Here is a 13,516-nt window from a genome sequence, read left to right as displayed (position 1 = left end):
TGTTCTTCCTATATTTGATTTTTCTATTGAATATATTGTGATATTTGTGATTGACAAGTAAATATTTACTCATTAATTAACAATAAGCTTGATGTTAATCAATACGGTTTCTCCTGCTCAATGTAATGACAATATATTTAGAGGGTGTCTCAGTGTTGAAAATAAAGTAAAAACATGAAAATGGGAAATGGACTCAATTAAAGATTATGTAGGAACTCAATACTTTGTAATTGCTTTAATTAGTGGATAAACAAGCTATGAGTAAATTTAGATGAACTTTTGTGTAATTAGAGGCATTTGTTTTGAATATTTGTGTAATATTGTCATCATTTTATATTTCATCATTTGTAGTGCTGCACTTCCCTAACCTGAAAAAAAAAGAAGAAAGGCTCTCTGGTATAGTGGTTGCGAGATATCTCGCCAGCCAGGGAGCGGACTTTCACCATAAAAACAACAAAATAACACACCATTGGACCTCATTAAGGACCCAAATTTGAGAAAAAAATTAGAAGCATTTTTACCACCACAGTAAGTATTTCCTGGCAATGGAACAGATAAACCAGTACATTTTCTATTTTGTATATAATCATGTTTATATGTTTATTTCGTTTTGATTCTACCCATACATTATACTGTCGCTAGTGTTTTTGTCAAAGGCCACACAATAAACAATATGCAGTTGTCGGGAGATCAAAGAAAGAACACGATTTTGATTACATTCACATGATTCGTAGTGTTGCCAGTTATACTTCACTGTTCACCCCCAACCTACCCCTCTTCGTTCCCTATTTTAAAGATTTGTGATCAATAGGAAAATATAGATCTAAATAATGAAGTGAATGAATTCCATTTTGAAACTGTTACTTAGAATTAAGTGGAATTTATCTGTCTACCAACATCTTTTTCTCACTCTTCTAAGTCCGAATCAGTCAATATTAAGAATGATTTCATAGAAAATTAACCTACAAACACACACCAACAGTGTATATATTATATTTCTGCAAATACTGATGGAATATTGCCACATATCTTCATAGAAAAAAAAAGCTGTCAGGAAACGTAAATAATTCAAGTAACACATATACCATTACTAGGTGCTTTAGTCGCCTTTGACTCCCTTATTTATAAGATTTGGCAATTTCTTTGCCATACATCTCTCTGTATGAGCTACTTAAGAAGCAGGCACATTTCCCCCTAAGTGAATATACAAAACTTCTTTTTGTTGAAATTCAGATATTGTTTATAGATATTGATTTTTGGACTGTATAAATATTGTTCTGCTTTATTCAATTGACACACTTCAGAAGATTTTATTTGCTTTTACAAATAATCGTTTATGTGAATGTTTTAATAATAATAATAATAATAATAACGATAATAATAATAATATGTCTACAGAGCGCAGCTGATATTATTGGAAAGGGGCAAAATAAGGGACAGAAAACTAGAACTACATGCACGATACATATAATAAAGCCTCCCAAAATCATGGTGGAAAATATCTCATCAGCATTGCCCAAATGATGTTGGCATCAGCTTTAAGATATACCCAAGGCCTGGGCCCCGTATTATCTGCCACAACATAAATCAAACTCGCATCACATAACAACAATACGGCAAAATTATTTCACCTCAAGTGGCCCCGCTCCATTTAGCATTACACCAAAAACATTAAAGCAGAAAAGACACCCATAAAGTTCAAGAAGTATTTGGAAAAATCCTTCAAGAAATCCTGGATAAAACTCCAACACCAGGATATGTCCCCGTAAACAGCAACTCTCTCCTCGAGTGGGTCATGTGTCCGCATCCTGATTCGCCCGGTAGTGGGATTACGTTAAACATGACCTGCGCTAATGTGGCGCGACCTATCATGCATACATATATATATATATATATATATATATATTATCACGTGATCACGTGACCGACCAGCCATCAGATGTAGTTACACATCGCCGGTCACAATGCGTTCGCATTGTTTTAGCCTTCGAATGACGCCACCCCACTGGCTAAGCGAGCAGGCCAACAGAAGAAAGAGTGGTGAAAGAGTACAGCAGGGATCACCACCCCCTGCTGGAGCCTCGTGGAGCTTTTAGATGTTTTCGCTCAATAAACACTCACAACGCCAAGTCTGGGAATCGAAACCGTGATCCTACAACCGCGAGTCCGCTGCCCTAACCACTGGGCCATTGTACCTCCACATATATATATATGTGCCTCCACATATATATATATATATATATATATATATATATATATATATATATATATATGATAGATATATCATCATCATCATATCATCGTTTAACATCCGTTTTCCGGACGAACGAAAATATATAAGTAATATTCGTAGGCACGCCAACATGAGTATCTGTTCGGATGGACTCTACTGCGAATGTTTAACCCCAAGAGAACACCTCCTCTAGCTAATTAACAATGCAAAGGTGCATCCGATTAATTGCGAGCAGGGGATCGAACCCCTACCATCTTATAGCAACAGAACCAGCAGACCAGGTCTGGTTTCGGGCTATTCCTGCCACTCTTCAGTACTGGACACCTCATCTGCTAATCTGTGGAGACAGGATGTATATAATAAAGTATGTGTATATAAAGAAACCTCTGTAGATATATTTGTTCAGAAGAAATGAGTTCGATGTTAGAAGTGAAATATATTTCTGGAATATATGCAGTTCACTGTGTGTCAACCAATTTCTATGATGTATCAGGGTCAAGACAAACATTCATCAATGTATGTATGCATGTGTGTGTATGTATGTGTGTGTGTGTGTGTGTGTTTCTGCGTCATTTAACTACACAAAATGCTGTATGTATGTAAATATTTAAAGAAGAGTTTCTGCTCTACTCTTGGTAGTTACTGATGTATCTTATAATATTCTCTATTCCGAACATGTAAATAATATAATATTTATTATAAATGAATGTTATTGATTGGATGTTTCTGTTTTGTCCACAGATGTTTGTTGTGCAGAAATAAAGAGGCCACAACAAAAGTTCATCCCTGTGAACACCTTCTGACATGTGAAGAATGTTCAAACGTTCCACTTAAACGATGCCTGAGGTGTTTGAAACCTGTAACAAGCAGAGGTCGAGTTGGTAAGAATATTCTTTGCTGATCTGTCTGTTTGTCCTGCTTGTCCCATTGCCCTTATTGTGTAGAATAATATACTTCATGTTGTTATGTAGACAGAGGTCTGCCATAATCTGGCAGATTTATGATAAAAGGTGTTCCTAGTGTCTGTTCTCTGTAATAGTATATCTCTCACACTACATCCACTAAACATTGACCTTATCCAAGTAGGAAACATGTCACACTTCAAGAGGGTTGTAGTCTGCAACATAAAAATAATGGAGGATTCTGCAAGATAATTAGTGAGTTACTGAAGTATCAATAAATCTCCATCAACTCTATAATTATTTATGAGTTATTAGAAGATAATTATGAGTTATTAGAAGATAATTAAATACAACAGTACTTACAAGGACATCAGTGTCATCTTTGGTAAAGTATTAAATTTAGTAGAATATTTTAAAGGAGTAAAATTATTTGTCACTAGTTTGAGAGACTTTAACACACAATTCCATGTTGTTATGTTTGTAATTGGTGGGTATTAAGGCTAATAGAGACAGTTTTGTTTGTCAAGCAACCAGATCATGAAACCTTCAAATATATCCTGAATGAGATGACATTCTGGTGAACTGTGAAGTTAAAATTAGGGATTATCAGCAACAATGTTTAACAAAGAGATTAGGTGTATGTTTCTCCTTCTTGAAGTGGTTGTGACATGTGTTTGTTGTTATATCTTTGATGAATAAATTTGTTGACACTGGAATCAAACAGGTTGTTAGTGAAGATCAGGGTTTTGAAAATGCAATAGATTTGGCATAGATATAAGCAAGGAAACCAAAACCTACAGATTAACTGTTATTAGGTGATAATTAAGTGATATAATTACAGCATTGTTAGATTATGTAGGATATCTTAACAGAGAGAGGAAATTTACAAAGATCAACTAGAGTTCGTTTTGGAGCTAAATATTGGCTATTACATGGGTCCACTGTTGAAAGTATAAAAACATTGACCAAAACAATTATGATCGCTGGTTGGCCATTGATGGTATGAATGTCTCTCATTAATAAAATATAGATTATTAATAAATATAAAGGGATTGTGCTATAAATAAATATAAAACTTGGAGACACATATTTCAGAGAGTCCAAAGTTTGAAGAGAAGGGAGTGCAGACTGTGGCAGAGACAGTTGTTGAGTTTAAAATTAGAGATCTTTATTAATTTCTATAGATTTTACATTCACCTCAGCTATTTTGCTTATTAGAATGGTGGAGAACAGATCCCATTTCTAATTTCCATTTGAAAGGTTAGCTCTAAAGTAATTGTATTAAAAATATTACTGAAATTTCATAAAGTCATGGTTAACATGTTTGGTAAAATGGATAAATTAAAAGCCACAATAGAGTTAATATTGTCTTCTGGAAGAGGGAACTATAATTTATTTTTTTTTTTAGGTGTAAACTTGTGAGTTAATAAGATAGTTGTTTGTTTTTCTACTAAGATCTTTCGTAAGTTTTCTGATAGGTTATTCTTGATGTTGTTATGTAGCCAGATGTCTGTCGTAATATGTTGTATTTTCTGGGGTTGTGTACCCTGAATTTCTCTGGTTAGAATACATTTTGTAGTTGCAAATTAGAAAATTATAATTAAATATTAACTCTGAATAAGAATATTCATCATGAATTTAATTTTAATTTTATTAAATGTTGAATTAAATATTGAACCGTGAACACCTGTTTACATTTAAACAAAATATTGGTGTTGACATAAAATATAAAGATAGGAATAAAACATGAGTTCCCTGTGTGACTTGAACACACAAATCCTTATTTGTAACTATATATAATAAACATTTAACACATTGTTTGAACAACATTTACCATCCATAAAACCATTCTTTTCTCACATTTATTAGAATTTAGATGATATTAATGCTAAAAGAGGCACAGTTTTCTGAGTGTTTGTTGCATTCAAATTTGACTACTCCCACATCTGTTGTCCTTTGTCAGGTTTAACTCTTGTTCCCTTCTACTTGGATCTCCTGGCACTTCTTTATCTAACTTTTATCTTCCATACTCCTCCCATATCTCTACATCTCTTCTCTTGTACACTAAATCGTCTAAACTCTAGTTTTGCTTCCAGCTCATCTCTGCTCCGGGGCTTCAGCACATTAATATTACACTTCTTCTGAAGTATGCTCACTTCATTTCTTAACAGTTTTCATACATCCTCTATACTCTGTGAAACATTCCAATTTACAAATACACATCAGGGTCCACCAAGGATCAGTCCTCAGCCCGCTCTTATTCATTATAGTCCTCCAGGCAATAACAGGGAAATTCCAAGACAGGTTGCCCCTGGGAGCTCCTCTGTTCTGATGACATTGGTCTAATAGTCGAGTCGATGCCAGAACTGGAGACAAAGTTTAGGGTGTGGAAGCAAGGTCTAGAATCGAAGGGCCTTAGGGTTAACATAGCCAAAACCAAAGGCCTAGTAAGTAGGAAGGTTGAAAATTACAACCCCTTTCAGGTAGATGGCCCTGCTCTATCTGTAGAAATGGAGAGGGTAGAAACTCCACACGATGTACCCGGTGTAAGCTATGGACGCATAATGAGTGCAGCAATATGAAAGGAAGGTTAACCATGAAAATAGATTTTGTAAGTGGCAGGTGCTCTGGGGCAATAAACACTGTAGATGTACAGAAAACAGATTCCATCACATGTCAGGGGAAGAAATTAATAGTTAATAGCTTCTGCTACCTAGGTAACCAAGTCTGGGGGTGGTTGCTCTGAGCGTGTAGCGACTAGAGTAAGAATAGCTGGGTAAAGTTCAGAGAGATGCCGCCTCTGCTGGCAACTAAAGTCCTTCTTTAAGGTGATAAGTTGTGAACTGAGTAGGTTTCGGCTACTAATTCTAGCAGATCTCTCTACTACATGGAAATCCCTTTCTTAGTTTGTCTCCCTTGTTAGAGATTAACTGCGAAAATAACGATACACTCTGAAATTTCATTTGTTGATGTTGTTGTTGTAAGTCCCATCATCTCCCTAGACACTTCCTCTGCTGTATAGACAAAATTAAAATCATGTGAAATTCTTCCAAAAATGAAATGCGTAATTCCATTTTGTAAAGCTTGCTTAAAAACGTATTTTGCTTTCAAGTAGAACCATCTTGTAGACACAATTGTCAATAAATATATTGTTTCCATTTCTCGCAGCCAATATTTTTACATTAGGAGTATTCCGTATGAATTCAAACAAAATTTAAAAGGAAGAGACTTTTCGCTTGACCAACTCAGATTTGGCTCAGATGGGTTTTGGTAACACCTCTATATGCATAAGGAACACATGTATAATTTTAGTGTTCAACCATTAAGGGTTTCAATGATATGCCCTGCCGAACTTTGAGGGCCACACCCCTCGTGGAGCACGAATGTCAATTTATACGATTTTGGTGCTGAACGCTTTTAAAACTATTCATATTTGTCTGAAATTGGCTACAGCGTGTAATCTGCAATCAGATCGGCCAGAATCTGCTATCAGAATTCCTCTATTATCTTCCTCCATATTCACGTTATTGGCCTTTCAAATAAGAACATTTTCATGGGCGGAATTTTTTTTAAAAATCAATATTCAAGGGACCCCCATTGGGCCATGATGTAATACAAGAAAACGTGTGGTGCGTTTTTTCGCTTTCAGGATTGATCTGTCCATGGTAAGCATACTGATAATGCTCAAGGCATAATATAACATTTAGAGGCTCCTGAAAATGGCTCAGGGTGAAAAAATAACATTGGTTGGTGAAATATGAAAGTGAGAGGAAAATGCCGTGTCTTAGATTTGGCCCAAATGTAAGAAAGGAAAAACAGAAGAGAAAAGCAGGGTTGTCAAGTGATAATTAAATGTGATAATTACCACATTGTTAGATCATGTAGAGCATCTTAATAGAAAGAGGAGATTTAGGAAGGTTGGTCCATTTTGTTGCGGACATAATATTGAGCTATTACATAGGAAATCTGTAGAAAATATGAAAATGTTAACCGAAGCCATAGTGGTTTCTCATTGCGCATTGTAGAAAGGATTATCAATACAAATAAAGAAATTTTACAAGACTCGAGTGCCACAAAAGCAGCCCCTTGAGAAAGTGGCACAAAACTTAGTTAATGACCACAAAAATTATTGATGGAAGCAATAGACTTCTTTTATATATGCGAAAAGATTAAGCATGTGATGAGGTGTTGCTATAACAATTTCAAAATGTGCTTCATGAAAGAAAACTTCACAACAGACTGGCACCTTCTTGAGATTGGAATTGCTGTAGTTTGTACAGCATTTGTTTTCTGCTTATGATGGAGATTTTATGATCAGCAGGTTGATCATAAGAAACGGCTCAAGTGGATTCATCTAAAGAGACTCCATGGATGACATCACAATACTAACAAGAGACCCAAAGATATGCAAATAGTTCTGGATCAACTAATTACTTGGTGAATAATGAAGGTTAAAGTAAATACGTAATGCAGTCTGTCATTTGTCATATTTAAGCAGAAGCAAGTAAATTTCAAAATAACAGGAGAAACGAGACCAAATGTTAAAGACAAGCCTATATAAAGATTAGGACGATGGTGTGCTAGCTTGCTGTCTGGTAGGAAACGAGGAATTGATACATACCTTGTCACAGATGTAAGAATTATAAGCAGTAGATACACCAAAGTGTCTGGACAAATATCAGATTTGTCGCTTCCAGTTTGATCTGTATCTCCGTCTCGCTTAAATATTCTTGAGAATCACATTTTACATACCATTTAAGATATATTCCTTAGAGTAACATGTTGCTCACCAGTTGCATGTAGTTAATGATATTTGATACAAATGTATAGTGTTTTAAGACACCTGTTATTATTATTTAGCTGTTCGACCTGTGTAGAACTAATCCTCGCTCACCTGGAAAGATATCTGCTTCATTAAGGAATATGAATGACTTTCAGATGTCTTCAAATATTTCCTGAATCAGCTGACATTCTGGTTAACTGAGATGCAAGAAGTTGAAATTCAAGATTAACAGCATCAATGTTTGAGAAAGAGAATAGGGATGATGTGGGAGAAGGAGACCCAGGAAGGCATTGGACGAAATGTTGAAGGCCGATCTCAAAACACTGAGCCTTACGAAACAAATGACAGAGATGAAATATGGAGCGCATTACTGTACTCGAAAAGACGTGCCCACCCTAACTGAATTGAGATCCTAAAATTAAGGTACCACATAAAAAGGATTAGAATGGGTGCTGAACGGGTGCTGGTAAAAATGCACTAGTGCTGGTGAAACGAAAAAAGGATGCAGCATATTGTGTAAAGTGGTTGGTGTAAGGAAGGGTCTCCAGCCATAGAAACCAACAGAAAAGAGACTATAGAACCTGGTGCAGCACTTGGCCTGGCTAGTTCCTGGCCATTCAACCCATGCCAGAATAGATAATGGATGATGGTAGGAATACTACTGAAATTTCGGAAAATAATCACCAAGTTTGGCATAGTTGGGAATATGGATAAATTACCATTTCAGCTATTTTCCCTGTAATAATGTGTGAATGACAATTGATATGTATTTAATGAGGGTTTGTGAAAATATAAAGTATTTTAGGACACCTGTAATAATTTTCCGTTCCATTTCATCTGTTGAGAATTATGTCTTTAAGGGGAATGAGCGACATTGAAATGTCTTCAAACGTTTCCTGAATCAGACGACACTCTGGTGAACTGTAGATAAGGGCGGTTTTATGAACAAGTACCAACAGCAACAGTTAAGGAAGACTTACTTGAAATGGTGTGTCAGTTGTTTGTGGGTAGATCATATAATGATCATCCTGGTTTAACATTGGAATACTGGAAGATGAGAAGAATTTTGGTTAGTAATTTCTAGACGTGAGAGGAGAATATATCATTTCTTACGCATAGCACAGTTACAATATGTTCTCACTAAATTTGACAACTGTTTTTCAGAGATAACAGTATGCATTGATGAACAATCAATGTCGATGGACATTATAAAGATGAAAAATGTAATTGAGGAAAAGTTAGTTGACATACAGGATTGGAAGATCACTGGAGACTGGGAAAGATTTACCTGTATTATGATGCACAAATACCATGTATCAAAATGTCAACATCATGGCTGCTGTTCAATACTCTGTAAACATTGTAAAGCTGCAACGGAGTCTACGCAGCAGTGGCCAGCATGTCTTCAGATGTGTCTCCAGTGAAGCTGACGTCTTTGAATACAGCCTTAAGTTCAATTCAGATGGCTGTTAATGTTCCTAGAGACGGTGGTCAAATCTGGCTGGACCCGGTCGCTGTTCGAAGGCCTTATACATGACAGTAGAATGCAGTTCCTTTCCATACCAGCAGGAAGAATCAGAAGTGGCTGTCGGAGAATTTATACGGCTTCCATGGACCCATGTTTAACCTCCTAATTGCCTTGATTGTAATCCCATGGATTATTATGTCTGGAGCAGAGTTGAAAAAGAGACCATCCGCTCTGACCGCAACAACTGAAACAGGAAATGAGGTTGGATTAGAGAAAAACTCCTTCAGAACCCTTATGAGGTTAATAGGAATCTATTTGCAGATGCTATGTGAAGTAGTGTAAAATGTACTGAAGATGAACTAGACAGGTATATACAGGATCCCTACAGTGACCCACAGCAAGGCCAGCAGTTCCAGCCCAAGGAGGGTTTGAAATATCGAATGAAGCTAGGAATCAAATTTCAGCAAAGTGATTTCAACCAACACCAATCAGATAGCTGTGTGAAGAAGGCAAGAGAAATGGATGCCCCATAAGGCGATAGTATACCATAGAAGGTGTACAAGTATTTGTACAGGATTCTGTTATAAGCTTTACGTGCGACTTAGAGAATTGCGCTACAGAAGTAAACTAGTTCGTCGAGTAATAATTAAATCAGATAACTGCTAAGTTAATTGATAATGTAGGATATTTTAATAGATACAAGAAGTTCAGGAAGGTGAGTCTATTTAGTTGTGGATCTAAATATTGACCATTGATAATAGGAATGTCTTACAATATAAAATACACTAATAAAATAAAGACCAATTAACAGAGACAAAGAAATTTTACTGTGAAGTGTAAAATTTGGAAATACTTATTTCAGAGTCTCGAAACCTGAATGGGAAGTATCTCAAAAGAGCAGCAGAGAAGTTAGGGAGCAACTGGCAGCAAGCAGGTGAGTATAGAATACCTATTTGCTTTCTATAAATGTTGCCATTACTTGAAGTTTGTTTGTTAAAATGACAACGAAAAAGTTCCATTCGTAATTTCCTGTTGAAATGTTAGCTAAAGATATTACTGAAACTTCATAAAATATCCACCGAAATTAGCATAGTTTTGCATACTTGGTGAAATTAGGAAATACAATAGAGTTGATACAAGGAACGAAGTTCTATTGTTGTTTAAAGGCAAACAGGTGAGTTAATAGCGATACTTCTGTTGTTTACGTTGTTTACGTTTCTACTTAATTTAATGATAGATTGTTGTTGTTGTTGTGTAGACTTAATCTGGCAATATTATGAAGAAAGGTGTTCCAGGTGTGACGTAACGGCTTCACCTGGGAGACAAGGACCAAATTACCAAATGGAACTTTTTAAACAGGAGAGTGTGCATTTTATGTGACATGTTGTAGTCTGCCCTTTCGCCAGTCTGTTTTCCTATATTTTTAGTAATTCTTTAGCCCCAGGTTAACCTATTATCTTGTCTCTAAACAGACAAGTCACTTTGTTGATTGTCTTCATTGCTGGATTGAACTCAGTACTTATAAGTTAATGAAGCACTTCCTAATTATAAAATAATTATGCCATCATATGTAAATTCGAATTGATTTTGTTTCTCACTTGAAATCACTTCACTCTTCATTACATTATAAAAGTCATTTGGAAAGGCATGAACATCACAATAACCCACTTCCCCTTGTCTGAATGTGTAACAACATAAAATACCATTTATACAATGTTCCCATTATTTACACAAATGCCTTCCCATGGTACCTATATGCATCTAGGTAGACTGCATCATAGTGAGACGCCTTTAGCAGGGATATAGAGCAGTGCCGGGGACTAGATTTGAACCTTCCAGCCTGGATACAAGAAGTCATGACAATATCCTGTCAGTCAGCTGATAGAAATGGTTTATCTAAATTAAGAGAGGATATCATCTATGACATGTCGAACATGTTATACCTTTGTAATTAATATAAAATCTAACAGTCATATACTGGGCTAAAATCAATCCACAAACAACGGTTCATCATCATCATCATCATCATCATCCTCATCTTGTTTTCATTTCTCGAAGTTTGAATGAGTTAGACTACTTATCTCACAGCTGTTGTCGTCCTTTGACAGATTTAACTTCTTGTTTACTTCCATCTGGATTTCCTGGTACTTCTTCATCCAGCTTGTATCTTCCGTACGCCTCCCATATCTGCACCACCTAGTTTTTCTTCCAGTTCATTTTTTTCTCTGTGATTTCTACACATTAGCATTACACATCCAGTAAAGAATGCTCTCTTAATTTCTTGCCAGTTTTCATACATCCTCCATATTCAATGCATCATTGCATCATACAATCTGCCCTTCATTTGGAAACGGAACCTCTTTGTTACCAACAGCCATAATAGCTAACTGTGCATTTTTCACCTCATATTTTTCTCTAAATAGTATGAATGCAAAATAGTGTCCTCCACTTTCAATTATGTTACCAAGGTAACAGAAACCATCAACTACAACTTCCATAGTTGTTCTTACTATAGCGACCCCCGTATATCTCCTAATGACAATGTATTTCCTCTACCCTGTGAACATACCTCTGGTCCCACTGCATTACCTTGGCTTATAGAATTCCTACTTACCCACTTCTTTCCTGTTAATTAAAACTCTATTCATTGCTAGGTTTACTCCATTGTCGACATCTCTCTCCATTGTGGCCTTGATCCAGTGAAAGAAATCCTTATTATGAGTCATTAACCAAGAAAATTAATTTCTTGTCTTCTATAATATTTGAGGAGAACTAAGAAATATTATATTTTTGTGTCATTGTGATCATTCTGGTATCTTGTCTATTTGTTATTTAATTGGTCACCGTGTACCGAATATTACAGGTAATGTTTGTCAACCCAGTCCCCACTTTCCAGATATGTCTAAATGTTGATATTCCAGACGAGGAAGGGGTATCACACATCATTATTTCCAGCGTTGATGTTATCAGATGGTTTTTCAAAGCCTTCCTTAAAAAAGCATATTTTCCACACAAATACTGCTCCTGTCAGCTGTTTACCATACATTTTCTCAAATCCTTCATTATTTTTAATATCTCTTCTTCTTACTTCTTTATTTTAACCTCTTTGTTATTTTTGTCAACATTCTTAAAAATAGAGAACAATGTCTTATAGTTTTCATGTTTCTTATTTATTTCGTTATTTCTCTATTGATGTAGATTCTTTGTTATATTTATAACTTACAGTACATAGTCTTTGTATTATTGTTAATGTTGTTGTTGCTGTTATTTTCTGTCGTTGTATCTTTTGCAGGATGTTTTCTAGGAGTTTCAGCAATTGACCAGGATATTATCAAGAACGATTTTCCTCATGACACAGTAAAACAGAGTTATCAAATGCTTTGTGAGTGGTTTATAAATTGTAAACCAGAGGAACGTACAGTTGAGACTCTCAGAAAAGCCCTTCGAGATGCTGAGTGCTTTGATGCCCTTAAATGTCTCTCAGATGAACGGTGAATTTCTGTTTAAATTCTGCTGCTGTTTGCTCCCAGGTGAATGCTGACCAAAGAGAGAGACCTTTGACCAAAGTATAGAGAACCAAGAACCACATTCTCCAATGTGTCCTCCTTTACAATGATGAGGTGTGGAGTGCAGTGGATTTAGCTACTAATTCTAGCAGATCTATCTCTCACATAAGAGATACCCTTCACTGGTTTGGTTCCTTTGTTAGAAATTAGCTTTTCAAATAAAGATAAACTTTGAAATATTCGTTTGTTGTTGTTGCTGTTGTTGTATATATAATCACTTCCCTAAACACTTTCGATGTTATTTAGACAGTTTTAATATCCTCTGCCAAATTAATAGTTATCCCCCTTCATTTATAGCTTAGGACAAAATGTCTGGTATACATACATTGATGTTTTTTTTTTCTATGAATATATATCACATAGAGATAGTATTTCTATATAATAAATGATATCTCTCTTTGTTCTGTTATGGTTTAAGACCAGTTTAAAGTGGGGATGCTTGTATAAAACTTCATGGGGTTGTGAGTGCAATTAAGAATCATTATATTTTGTATTCTAGCTCTAGGCTGCTCTTTATTTACTAGCTACCGAGTTTTAATAAATTGAAATTTAAGTATAACTGTC

At 35.6% G+C, this 13,516-nt stretch overlaps 1 long non-coding RNA gene across 4 annotated transcripts; it reads left to right on the top strand.

Moving 5' to 3' along the window:
* Positions 1-392: 392 nt before the first annotated feature.
* On the top strand, positions 393-13,133 carry LOC118761600. 4 transcript variants are annotated; one of them, XR_004997501.1, is made up of 4 exons: positions 393-528; positions 2,975-3,114; positions 10,249-10,320; positions 12,679-13,133. It is a non-coding gene; the product is annotated as an uncharacterized LOC118761600 (long non-coding RNA). The 4 variants fall into 4 exon arrangements; XR_004997500.1 differs by lacking the exons at positions 10,249-10,320; positions 12,679-13,133 and adding exons at positions 4,231-5,512; positions 5,595-8,888; XR_004997498.1 differs by lacking the exon at positions 12,679-13,133 and having other exon boundaries at positions 10,249-10,819.
* Positions 13,134-13,516: the final 383 nt, after the last annotated feature.

Source organism: Octopus sinensis, unplaced genomic scaffold (assembly GCF_006345805.1).
Source record: "Octopus sinensis unplaced genomic scaffold, ASM634580v1 Contig15544, whole genome shotgun sequence".
Classification (NCBI taxonomy): domain Eukaryota; kingdom Metazoa; phylum Mollusca; class Cephalopoda; order Octopoda; family Octopodidae; genus Octopus; species Octopus sinensis.
The sequence above is the reverse complement of the archived record's forward strand: the minus strand, read 5'-3'. Positions and strand labels throughout refer to the sequence as shown.